At 45.5% G+C, this 13,358-nt stretch overlaps 1 protein-coding gene and 1 non-coding gene across 3 annotated transcripts in view; one reads left to right on the top strand and one right to left on the bottom strand.

Annotated features, from left to right (window-relative positions):
* The window catches only part of KIAA1210 (KIAA1210 ortholog), an 80,174-nt gene that overhangs the window by 56,751 nt on the left and 10,065 nt on the right, over nt 1-13,358 (bottom strand). The gene's annotated exons all lie outside the window — the stretch shown is intronic.
* LOC145537351 (U6 spliceosomal RNA) lies at nt 12,917-13,020 on the top strand. Its single transcript, XR_014076370.1, has one exon. It is a non-coding gene; the product is annotated as a U6 spliceosomal RNA (small nuclear RNA).

The raw sequence follows: 13,358 nt of genomic DNA, 5'->3' as shown, positions 1-13,358 counted from the left end.
CCTTGGTACCCATACACTTGAGAAGAACAATCTTGACGGTCATCTATCCTGGCTCTGAGGGCCCTAGGTGGGTCTCTGCCCAAAGCAGAAACTGATACATGGCTTTGAAAATGAAAGTGTCAGTCGCTCAGTCGCGTCCAACTCTTTGCGACCCCATGGACTGCAGCCTGCCAGGCTCCTCTGTCCATGGGATTCTCCAGGCAAGAATACTGGAGTGGGTTGCCATTCCCTTCTCCAGGGGATCTTCCTGACCCAGGAATCAAACCTGGATATTCTGCACTGCAGGCAGATTCTTTACCATCTGAGCCACCAGGGAAGCTTTGGTGGCTCATTATTTGAAAAGACCTCTTCAGCAGCCTCTGTGAAGCCAACCTGCAAATGCCCACGGATGTTAACAGGAAGCTGTCCAAGGGCTAGAGGGCTGCTCCTCCACACTCTACGCCCTCACCCATGGGCATGTGGCCACCAGAACCATCAAGCAGACACCCAGATACACCCTCTAGGGGACTCCTGCCTCGGACACCTGCTCTAGGGTAACTGTGCCCCAGGCCTTTCTTCCACGCCCGGAGGCCAGAGGAAAATGACAACCCACCACTCTCCACTGCCCCATCACATGGAAGCCTGTTTCAGGAATACCTGTCAACACCCCAACTGTCGTCATCCAGAGCACATGTCTTTACCCTGGCAACCTCAAAAGAAGAGGTTGTCTTGGTTGGAAACCTGCTCAAAATGTCTGCAGAGCATCATCTCTCCAGTGGGAGAAGGGAGGAACTGGAAAGATCCACTCCTTATCTCCAAGAAGCAGCTGCCACAGCCACGCTGGCTGCAGGTTCTCCATCCCCCACCCTCCGCTTCTTTGTTTTGTTTCCTTCTCTGTGCCTTTTCGTCCTCTAGCACTTCCATTTGAAAAGGCTCTGGTTCTGCCTCCCTTTCCCCCTCATTGCACCTCACCCCTCTAGTAAACCAGGAGAAGCACAGAAAGACCCAACTCACATGGCTCCTAACATCTTAGATCTGCTGGGGATGTGGTGGCACAAGTGGTAAAGAGCTCACCTGCCAATGCCAGGAGATGTAAGAGACACAGGTTCAATCCCTGGGTCAGGAAGATCCCTTGAGGAGAGCATGGCAACCCACTCCAGTATTCTTGCCTGGAGAATCCCATGGACAGAGGAGCCTGGCCGGCTATGGGCCATGGGGTCACAAAGAGTCAGACACGACTGAAGTGACTTAGCACACTGGGGGTGTGGGTTTAAAATGCAGAGATCGGGCTTCCCTGGTGATCCGGTGGTGAAGAATCCACCTACCAACATAGGGAAAACTGGTTCGATCCCTGGTCAGGAGAGATATCACATGCTGTAGAGTAACTAAGCCCATGTGCCACAACTATTGAGCCTGTGCTCTAGAGCCTGTGAACTGCAACTGCTGAGCCCACGTGCTGCAGCTATTGAAGCCCTTGCACCCTAGAGCCCATGCTCAGCAACAAGAGAAGCCACCACAATGAGAAGCCTATACTCTGAAACTAGAGAATAGCCCCCATGGAGCGATGAAGACCCAGTGCAGTCAAAAATAAATAAATAAAAATGCGGAGAACTTGGCTTCAAAGGTTCATTCTGCCATCTCCCTGGTGGCCTCAGAGCCTAGCTGATGGGGAGTTGTATTCTGTCTTGTCAATTTACATAGACTATGATTAAAAGCTCTGCCCTTGCACAGTCAGGGGGCAATTCATATGACACAATTAATACAATCAAACTGCTGAGTCCTTACTCTGTGCCAGGTTGGCTCTGTGAAAATGGTTTTACATGTATTATTTCATTGAATCTCACAAGAGCCCTATGAAGTAGGCTGTGTTATTTTGTTTTTCTTAAATTCAGCCCCATTTTCCAGATGAGAAAATCAAGTCTCGCTGAAATTAGGTAATCTGGGCAAGGCCATACAAGCATTAAGTAGTAGAGCTAGGACTCAAACCAAGTTCTGGTGGATTTCAGAGCCCATGATTTGACTACTACATGCCACTCCCTCCTTAATTGGCAAAATCTGGTATTAAATGCCCACTTGCTCCTGCCCCAAAGACTCACATCTTAGCTCATTATAGGACTTGAAAACAGGATAACTTGCTAAGTCATTATCAGCCCCTAATATCTTTGCAAAGATTTGCTGGTCATTTTAACAATAGAGTCCCGCCAAAAATGGCTCACTGAACACATATTGTGATGCGAGATCACACGATATTAAAGGGGATAGGTCTGTAGCATGGATGGCCAGGCTGAAGTGGGTTACAAGCAAGGGGAGCAGGAAATATGGGGACACTGAGAGACTCAAGGAAGAGCCAGAATGGAGTCAAGGGGCCCTGAGGATAGATTTCACAGCTTTAAGTGTGTGCTGGGTGCCAAGAGATCTAGACCCCAACTCCCCTCCAGCTCTCAAGTGCATCCCAAGCAGAGTGTCTGAGGCTTTTTATTTTATCCTGTATTTGTTGCAGTTGCTGTTGCTCCTAGCAGTCAATAATCCATCGGGTGGGTGTGGGGGTGGGTCTAAAAATCTTCAAGGAGGGAAAAAAGGCAAAAGAAGAAGAAAAGAGGTTAGTGATGCTGGGGCAGGCTGTAAATTCTCTGTGGCTGGCTGGCTCCTGCGTTGGCAGTGGTTCCCTGGTGGAGGAGGCAGGGGAGATAAAAGGAAGAGAACCAGCCACGAAAATATGCCCTCAGCGCAAGCTGAACTATCTTGTGACTTTCGTGAAGCCCACTTGTAACTTCTGGGTTTTGTCTTAAGGTCCCTTAGCCCACAAGGTGGGGCTGGGGAGGCAATCACTTCATGGCTATGATGAATAGTCTTTAGCCTCCTAGTTCTTTGTTTTCAAAGTCCCACATCTCCACAGGGAGGGGATGGACAGAAGGAAGGGTGATGCTGCCATCACCAAAGGGTCCAGGACCATTGAAATAAATATGCCTCCAAGAATGTGAGAGCCCTGGCTAATCTCAGTCAAGGTCATATTTGGGGGTATCTTTAAAACCCCAGATTTCCTTACCCCTTAATCCCACGGACAGCCCTGCAACAGGGCAAAGAAACACCTGCCTACCTAGAGCTGCAGGGAGAGTTATCCAAGTGCTCTCTGGTCCCCAGATCTTTCCGTACTCCATGGCCTAAAACACCCACCATTAGAATTAGCACTGTTAGCATTAGATCCACCATTAGGACCAGACAACAAAGTCAGAGTATTATTTCTCGAGGCCTCTCTCTTTGTACCACAAAGTCTTCATGCAGTCCTACTGTGCACTCAGTCCTGTTTTGGGGCTATGGAGACAATAATAAAATAAAACAGCAAACATTTACTGGACATTCAGTAGGTGCAGACACCATCTGAAGTGTTTTGCAGACACCATCCCTTTTAATCCTCAGAGCAATTCTATGAGGTAGGTGCTATTTATTCTCATGCCTCCCCCATTTGGCAGATGAGGAAACTGACAGGCTAAGTAACTGCCCGGGGGTCACACTCAGGTACATGGTGAGGGCAGGATTTGAATTGAGGTCGTTTGACTCCGGAGTCCATAAGCGCTATGCTAAAATGACCCATTCCCTGATGACAAAGAAAAAGATACACATGAAAATGGAGAGCAGGGCTTGATGGGAATCAGAATGCCTGGGTCCTGATTCTGCCCTTCTACAGCTCATCTTTGTGGCCTCGCCTCAGTCATAGCTGGGCCTCTGTTCCTGCATTTGTAAAATGAGGTGAGACAAACTGGTCTTGTGTTCTTTCATGATATTTTAGGACAAGCATTCATAAGAAGATGAGGACTCAAAGGCTAAATGAACTCTTGGGTATTGACTCCATATAGGAGGCTTCTGCAGGGCCCAACAGTCATGGCACAGGAAGCCAGAGTGTGTGTCGCCTGCACATGTGTGTGGTACAGGGGACTGGAGGGCAGAAAGGAGGCAGAGAGCCAAGGTTAAACTGGAGAAGTGTGTCCAAAACACATCACAAAGCCAAGTTGGGCAGGGAGCAGCAAGGCAGTACTAGAAAGCTGAGATCTAGCTGTAAATGAGGTCAAGGAAGAGGGAGGGTGAGAGCAGTGAAGGGGAACATCAGAGGGGAGGATTCACAGGTGGGAGGCAGTGCAGCATAGGAGGTTCCAGAGGGCATTTCTGTGGGTGGCTCCACATTAAAGTAGCGAAAGGGACTGGAAGGGACCTCTCGGTGTAGGCTGGAGTCATCATGAAAAGCCTGGGAGGGGAAGCCCGCATTAGGAAAGCCCATTTGCTAGGCAGAAAATTTTGACAGCTTGAGGCCTGAGACACTGAGTGTCAGCACAGGTGAGCTGGGGGTGGGGGCAGAGAGGGCAGGTGACAGTCACCAGCCCTGGGTGACCAGGAAGAGCCTGAGGACTCTGGCTTGAAGTGATGTGCTTGGGGCACTGAGGCTTGGGTGGTACCTGGCTCACCTACATCCATTTTGCTTAAGGTCAGGTCTGCTCTCACACCTGACTCTCAAAACTCTTTGGTCCAGTGCCTGCAAAAGAACCCATAAGTTTCCAGAGAAATGCTGACAGGCCACAGGAGGGAGATGCCAGGACAAGGGACATCAGATAGCAATGGATTGGAAAATGGAGTGTCCCAGAGCCTAAGGCTAAACAGAACACCAAGAGGGCGGAGAAAGCGGGACCCCCTGAAAGACAGCCTGGAGCTGGGCCAGGCTAGATGGCGGCTAGTAGAGGAGGAGAGAAAGGCCAAGATGGCCAAGGGCAGAAAGGAGATTTCTGGTCCTCATCTGTGTTCACTGCAGGCCTCAGATGCAGAGAGGATCCCCGGGCACAGTGCTCAGGGCATTCTCATGCTCATTCCCTCATTTGGCTGCCATCACCCCCATGCAGGGAAGAGAAAATGATTGTTACTTTGAAGAAGTACAATATGTGAAATAGCTAGTGGGAACCTGCTGTATATATAGCACACGGAGTTCATCTCAGGGCTCTGTGATGACCTAGAGGGGTGGGGGGTGGCGCGAGGTCCAAGAGGGAGGGGTTATATGTATCAGTTCAGTTCAGCTCAGTTCGGTCGCTCAGTTGTGTCCGACTCTTTGCGTCCACATGAACCACAGCATGTCAGGCCTCCCTGTCCATCACCAACTCCTGGAGTTTACCCAAACACATGTCCATCAAGTCGATGATGCCATCCAGCCATCTCATCCTCTGTCGTTCCCTTCTCCTCCTGCCTTCAGTCCTTCCCAGCATCAGGGTCTTTTCTAATGAGTCAACTCTTTGTGTGAGGTGGCCAAAGTATTGGAGTTTCAGCTTCAACATCAGTCCTTCCAATGAACACTCAGGGCTGATCTCCTTTAGGATGGACTGGTTGGATCTCTTGAGTCCAAGGGACTCTCAAGAGTCTTTTCCAACACCACAGTTCAAAAGCATCAATTCTTCGGTGCTCAGCTTTCTTCACAGTCCAACTCTCACATCCATACATGACTACTGGAAAAACCATAGCCTAGACTAGACGGACCTTTGTTGGCAAAGTAATGTCTCTGCTTTTTAATATGCTATCTAGGTTGGTCATAACTTTCCTTCCAAGGAGTGTCTTTTAATTTCATGGCTGCAATCACCATCTACAGTGATTTTGGAGCCCCCAAAAATAAAGTCTGACACTGTTTCCATTGTCTCCCCATCTATTTCCCATGAAGTGATGGGACCAGATGCCATGATCTTAGTTTTCTGAATGTTGAGCTTTAAGCCAACTTTTTCACTCTCCTCTTTCACCTTCATCAAGAGGCACTTTAGTTCTTCTTCACTGTCATCTGCATATCTGAGGTTATTGATATTTCTCCCAGCAATCTTGATTCCAGCTTGTGCTTCATCCAGCCCAGCCTTTCTCATGATATACTCTGCATATGTTAAATAAGCAGGGTGACAATATACAGCCTTGACGGACTCCTTTTCCTATTTGGAACCAGTCTGTTGTTCCATGTCCAGTTCTAACTGTTGCTTCCTGACCTGCATACAGGTTTCTCAAGAGGCAGGTCAGGCGGTCTGCATATAGCTGATTCACTTCATTGTACAGCAGAAAATAACACAACATCATAAAGCAATTCTACGCCAATAAAATATTTTTTAAAAATAGGCTATTTAGAAAAGAAGAGGTAAATGATGTGTGCAACAAAGCTCTTCCCAGCAGGGTAACCACCTCATGGGAAAAGAAAAGTAGCAGTGAGACCCAGGGGAACAGAAATCTACCAGGCTTTCTTCAACTTTTAGGTGCAAGAATCTGTGGTCAGAACGGCCTGGCGAGGGGGAAAGCCACCGTGGGAGCAGTGCCCCTCCTGGGTGGTCCACTTGAGGATGAGAGGGGAGCACACAGGCAGCATCTGAGGAATGAATAAAAAAGAGCACAGCACCTGGTACAAAGAGAGCACTCAAGAAATAGTAGGGGGGAGAGGAGGAATAAATTGGGGGCTTGGGATTAAATAAAATAAACAACAAGGACCTATTCTATAGCACAGAGAACTATAGTCAATATCTTATAATAACCAATAATCGAAAAGAATCTGATAAAGAATATATATATATATCTGAATCACTTTGTTGGACACCTGAAACTAACTTCATAAAGCAACTGTATTTCAATTTTTAAAAAAAAGAAATAGTACAGTTTTTAAAACTACTAGTACAGATATGGACCATGGTGCAAGAAATGGATTCAAGGAGGGAGCTGTAAGTTACCAACCTACATGAAAAATCACTGATTCTGGGGTCTTCACCACAAGGGATTTTGATTCTTCCATGGGGGTGGGGCCTAGAGATCTGCAGGTTCCGTAAGTTCCTGGGTACAGAGGTACAGAGTCCAAACACCCCACTTCAAGGAAACCCCACTGTAAATCAGGGGTGACCACCAGGCCTGGCTGGAACAGAAAAGCTGAAATGGGGAGCCATAAGAAATGGACGTGGTCGTGAAGAAAAAGCAACTTGAATGATACTAGAGAGAACTGAGGCCGCAAAGGAAGACATTTTGTTTTTCTAATGAATGTCTTTAAGACTTGAAGGAGTCTTGAAGACTCCAAGGAGTCCTAGAGTAACTTAGGGAAAGTTGACACCCCAGCTCTGCTATTAATTAACTGTGAGGCCTTGGGCACGCCCAGTCCTCTCTCTGGGCTGCAGTTTCCTCACCTAAGAAGTTAAGAGATTGGGCTGGACTTGGATCAAGGGGTCTTTTCAGCCCAGGCATTCCAGGATTCTATGATTCACTGAGACAATCATTCAAGGTTCACAGTTCATACCTAGAGAGGCTAGATTTTGCAGAGGCCCCCTATAAGGCTTGCTTGAGTTTGCCACCTGGGGACCAGCCTTCAGAAGTTTCCTCAAAAAATTAAAATAGAACTACCATATGATCTGGGTTTTGCTGGTAGCTCAAACGGTAAAGAATCTGCCTGCAATGCAGCTTATTGTTTTTTTCAGAAAACTCTCCTGCTTTTAACTTGTATAGAAGCCTAAGCTATTCCCCTATTTTTAAAAATACAGGAGACTTGCAGGTTGCAGGAGACTTGATTTAAAATTCCCCATTCATTTTTCCTTTCCCTTCAAGTGAAATGTTAAAAAAAAAAATTTCAAATCAGGAGTTAATCCCTACCAGAGAATTAACTAGCTCATCTCAGAGAGTTTCCTCCAACTCTGAATAAGCAAACATAGGCCATTTCTACATGAAATAAGGCCTTTAGATCATTGACATTTGGCTACGGAAGCCACAGGCACAAAAGGAACAAACATTCTTCACAAGTGAAAGTAATATTATGTCTTTTCAAAAATAGAAGGTTGAGGTTTAGTGGGAATTTTTTTCATCTCATTCTCTTAAAGGGCTTCTAGAAACCCCCTCCAAGTACCACAAATGAACACTGAATTAATGCAGAAACCTGTTCCTATGTTTTCTGCAAACCCAGAAGAGTAGACTTTTCCTGCCTTATCTACTGGGCTCTGCTCAAAATGTGAACAGGCAGGTCTGCCTTGATTCTCAGGACCCTTTCTATTCCCCAACCCTCATAGGGCTCAGAAGAGTTTCCCCTTGACATACTTTCCATTTTTCCAGAACATTCAGGCTACTGGAAAGGGGAGAGCTGGATGCAATAAGGAAGGGGAAGTAACCATGACCCACAGCTTATAGGATGGGGATAATGACCTTACTGATGTAAAAATGTAACATAACTTTATCAGTCTTTAGTAGAATCTTTTCTGAAATACAGTGCCTACTATTTGTTCTTTTTTTTCCTATCCATATCTAGACTTTTCCATGTCTTATCTCTTCTCTTTCCCCTCTGTTGTTCCCATGCCTCATTTTGAACATCTACTGTATACACTATAGTAGATAACTGAATTATATTGTTACAATATGTTGTGTTTGTAACAAGAAAAATAGTTCCAAATGTTCAAATGAGAGGTGTACAGTTTTATGTTTCTACTTTTCAAAAAAACATTCAAGCAAGCTGCTCTGACAATATAGGGCCCTTTGTTAATTTTTTTTCCCATTTAGCCTTGGCCCCAATAGATGAAACTCTTCCCCTCTCCATCAGGTTCTGAGTTTTTTTGAGGGCTAGAACATCAAACTAATAAGATCCCGGCAAGCTGTGTGACTCGGACAACTCATATTTCTTCATGCCTCTGTTTCCATATCCACAAAATGAACCTGTATGGAGAGAGAACTAGGGTGATGGAGGAAGTAGGTGGGATGAAGGAGATATGGCTGTCACAGTATCATGTCTTTGTGCAGTGGTCTTGAGTCTCTGCTCCAGCAGTTTCATTTGTTTTTGAGTTTTGAGTTCTTTTTATATTCTGAAACAAATGACTTTTCAGAAATGTGTTTCACAAACATTTTCTCATATTCTGGATTTGTTTTTTCATTCTCTGAACAATGTCGTTCACTGAGCAGAAGTTCTTAATTTTAATGAAGTCCAATTTATCAAATATTTTGGCAAATCATGCTTTGGTTGCCATATTAAGAAATTTAGCAGATGTTCCTTTGTCACAGAGAGAGAAATCTGGCACCTTGACCTTCTGAGAAGGAAGCATGACATAGTGGCAAAAGGATTAGGCTGCAAAATAGGACAAATCTAGATGTGAATCCTGGCTCTTATCAATGACTAGCCTGTGATCTTGGGCCAGTCACTGAACTGTTCAGAAATGAAATTTCCTTATATGTTCAGTGGGGCTAAGAGCACCTTTAGCATAGGTTAACTGAGGACTCCTTCATTCAATAACTGTTTGCTGAGCACCTACTATGTGCTAAGAAGAGATCAGAATAGTGCTCAAAAAAGAAAAGGGCCTGCTCTCACAGACAGTTTGATGAACTAATTCATATAAAGCTCTTGGCATGAGGGGTAGTACATACTAAGCTCTCAATACATGGTAGCTAAGGTGGAATCAAGATTTCTGGGAGAAATATCAACAACCTCAGATATGCAGATGATACCACTCTGATGGAAGAAAGTAAAGAGGAACTAAAGAGCTTCTTGATGAATGTGAAAGAGGAGAGTCAAAAAGCTGGCTTAAAACTCAACATTCATAAAACTAAGATCATGGCATCCGGACCTATCACTTCATAGCAAATAAATGGGGAAAAAGTGGAAACAGTGAGAGACTTTATTTTGGGGGGCTCCAAAATCACTGTGGACTGTGACTGCAGCCATGAAATTAAAAGACACTTGCTCCTTGGAAGAAAAGCTATGACAAACCTAGATAGTGTATTAAGAAGCAGAGACATCACTTTGCAGACAAAGGTCTGCCTAGCCAAAGCTATGGTTTTTTCAGTAGTCATGTTCAGATTGAGAGTTGGACCATTAAGAAGGCTGAGCACCGAAGAATTGATGCTTTCGAATTGTGGTGCTGGAGAAGACTCTTGAGAGTCCCTTGGACAGCAAGGAGATCACACCAGTCAATCCTAAAGGAAATCAACCCTGAATATTCATTGGAAGGATTGATGCTGAAGCTAAAGTTCCAATACTTTGGCAATCTGATGCAAAGAGCTAACTCTTTGGAAAAGACCTTGATTCTGGAAAAGACTGAAGGCAAAAGCAGAAGGAGGCTGCAGAGGATGAGATGGTTAGATAGTATCAGTGACTCAAGATGAGTTTGAGCAATCTCTGGGAGATAGTGGTGGACAGAGGAGCCTGGCATGCTGCAGTCCATGGGATCACAAAGAGTTGTACATGATGGAGCAACTAAACAACAATAACTATCATTACTACCCTCCCTTCTCCATGGGAAGACTGTCCTTGCCATGGTGTTAATGACCTATGTCCCCTCTATGTTTTCATCAGTTTCCCAGAAGTAAGGGATGAGACTCCCTGTATTATCTGCATACTCTCCAGCAGCCAGCCCCCTGGTGACCAGCAGTATTGTCAAATGGCTCTGTGCACTGGGACCTGGGGCCTGGGGCTGTGGCTATGGCCATGTGATGACAAAGCCAACTGCATCCAACCTGTGTCCTTTGCTCTTTAGCCGTCACCGTGTCAAGTGGCCACAGATACGGTTTGAGTTTAAATTCCAAATGCATGGGAAATCTACTGTCCCCAGAAAGCCTCTCTCTGGCACACAAAGTGTGATGACTTCTCTTGGGGGACTCCCCAGCCCAGGAGAGGCCTCTCAGGCTTCTCATTTACACTGTTTCATGACTAACTCAGAGCCCTGTATTTTGGCCTTCATCCTTGTCCACCCCTAAGCAGTTCAGACTGCTCTTCCAGACAGGGTAGTAGCATAGCAAGGAGAATCCTTTCCCCTTTTCCTCTTCTTAAGAAAGATCAAGGGACTTCCCTGGTAGTCCAGTGGTTAAGACTTCACCTTCCAATGCAGGGGGTACCAGTTCAATCCCTGGTCAGGGAGCTAAGATCCCACATGCCCCGAGGCCAAAAAACCAAAACATAAAACAGAAACAATATTATAACAAATTCAATAAAGACTTTTAAAAATGGTCCACATGAAGAAAATGTTTAAAAAAAAAAAAGATCTAAACAATTCTCCCAGGTCACGAGGAGAAAGCTCTCATTTTCCTTTTACATTCTCAGAAGAACAAAAACGGGAGTATGACTCATTAGTTGGTTAAGTTCTTTGTTTGTCAACGTTAGGTGGCAAGGGAACTCACATTTACTGAGGGCAACCTATGTGCCTGTGAGTTACCTGATTGGATCCGTGTGACAACCCTACAAGATAGGGTCATTATCTCCACTGTACAGATGAGACAACTGAGGCCCAGGAAGACTTGAGTACTCACCCATGGCCACACAGCTAGTAAGCAGCACTGTAAGGATGCAAGCCCATGTCTGACTCCAAAACCCCATGTTCTTTCTACTATATGGTGCCAAATACTTTCAGTAATTGTACTTGTGTATCTCTCAGGCCACATACTATGCCAGGTGGCCGAGCCTTGGGGCAGCCTGGCCTTTGATAGAACAAGGTAAGCTGCTGGGAGGGGCCTTCTTCTCTCCCCTTAGGCTAGATGCCTTGCTCCTTCATTAGCTGCCTGCAAGCCAGGCCAGTCTACACATTGCTCTGATGACCCAATCCCAAATGCCAAACTTCCACGTACCCTTAAAGTGGTACCTGGGCTTCCTGCCACATTACTGGCTGGGTGTTGGACAGAGAAGGCCCTGACATTGTGCGGAGCTCCTCGCTTGTGCTGCTCCCCAGAACAAACTCCTCGATTCAGGCACTCCCATCCCAAACTGAAGACAGTTCTACCAAGGCAGAATTTTGCACCGAATCTAAGCAAAAGCACACTTGTGTGCAAACTCATAAATCGTATACTTAGAGAGGGCCTTGTGCTCTTCAAAGTACCTTTACAACCATTTGACTGTCCAAACAATTCTGTGACACAAACAGAGAAGCAGGACTTCCCTGGTGGTCCAGTGGCTAAAAATCCACCTGCCAATGCAGGGGACATGGGTTTGATCCCTGGTCCAGGAAAATGCCACATGCTGCAGGGCAACTAAGCCCATGCACCACAACTGCTGAAGCCAGCATTCTAAAGCCTGCACTCTGCAACAACGGAAGCCCACTCACCCTAGAACCCATGCTCCACAACAAGAGAAGTCACCACAATGAGACTCGAGCACCGCAACTAGAGAAAACCCACATAGCAGTGAAGACCGAGTGCAGCCAAAAATAAAAAAATAAGATAAATATAAATGATTTTAGAATGGAAGTAGCATTATTATTTTTACTATTCCCATTTTACAGATAAGAAAACCAAGGCCCCATAAAGGCATGGGGACACATCTGTGGTAATGTGAGGCCTGAGAGTCAGGGCTCTGCCTCAGAAGTGGCCTTTAAGTAATATCCCATGGGAGGACTCATTTGTAAGCCCTGCAGAAGCCCCATTTACTTGATGCCAATTACTACATTAATCATAAATCTCTGGAATAACTATTAACATCTCTCAAATGCTTGCTGTGCTGGGCACTGCACTACATGCCTCATTTCTCATGCATTATTTCAGTGGCTATCCTAATCCTCCGAGGACTAGGTCTCATTATTACCCCCATTTTACAGATGAGGAAAATGGGGCTCTGCAGCTTAGATGACATACATGATGCCACAAAGCTAGAAATTGATAGACCAGGGACCCAACCCCAGGACCGTCTGATCCCAGAACCATGCTCCACTGGACTATAATGCCTCTAAAGTTGAGTGCAGGGACTTCCCTGGTGGTCCAGTGGTTAAGAATCCAACTTCCAACGCAGGGGACTTGGGTTCAAATCCTGGTCAGGGAACTGGGATCCCACATGCCACAGGGCCGCTAAGCCCACACATCACAACTACAGAAGGGGGCCACTAAGCCCATGGACTGCAACTAGAGAAGCCCAAAAGCTGCAATAAAAAGGCTGAGTGCTGCAACTAACACCCAACACAGCCAAATAAATAAATAAATATTTTAAAAAATAAAGTTGAGTCCAGTGCTTGCTTTGGCAGCACATATACTAAAATTGGAATGATACAGAGATTAGCATGGCCCCTGCACAAGGATGACACACAAATTCATGAAGTGTTCCATATTTTTGGGAAACACAGAAAGGGTGTATAATCCCGAACCCAAAACAATAAAGTGAATGGCAATGGGATCATACTTATCAATAATTACCTTAAATGTAAATGGGTTGAATGCCCCAACCAAAAGACAAAGACTGGCTGAATGGATACAAAAACAAGACCCCTATATATGCTGTCTACAAGAGACCCACCACAAAACAAGGGACACATACAGACTGAAAGTGAAGGGCTGGAAAAAGATATTTCATGCAAATAGAGACCAAAAGAAAGCAGGAGAAGCAATACTCATATCAGATAAAATGGACTTTAAAACAAAGGCTGTGAAAAGAGACAAAGATGGACACTACA

Source organism: Giraffa tippelskirchi, chromosome X (genome assembly GCF_054371585.1).
Source record: "Giraffa tippelskirchi isolate mGirTip1 chromosome X, T2T-mGirTip1v1.2.pri, whole genome shotgun sequence".
NCBI classification, from domain to species: Eukaryota; Metazoa; Chordata; class Mammalia; order Artiodactyla; family Giraffidae; genus Giraffa; species Giraffa tippelskirchi.
Note: the sequence above shows the minus strand (reverse complement) of the source record. Positions and strands in the feature narration are given on the sequence as shown.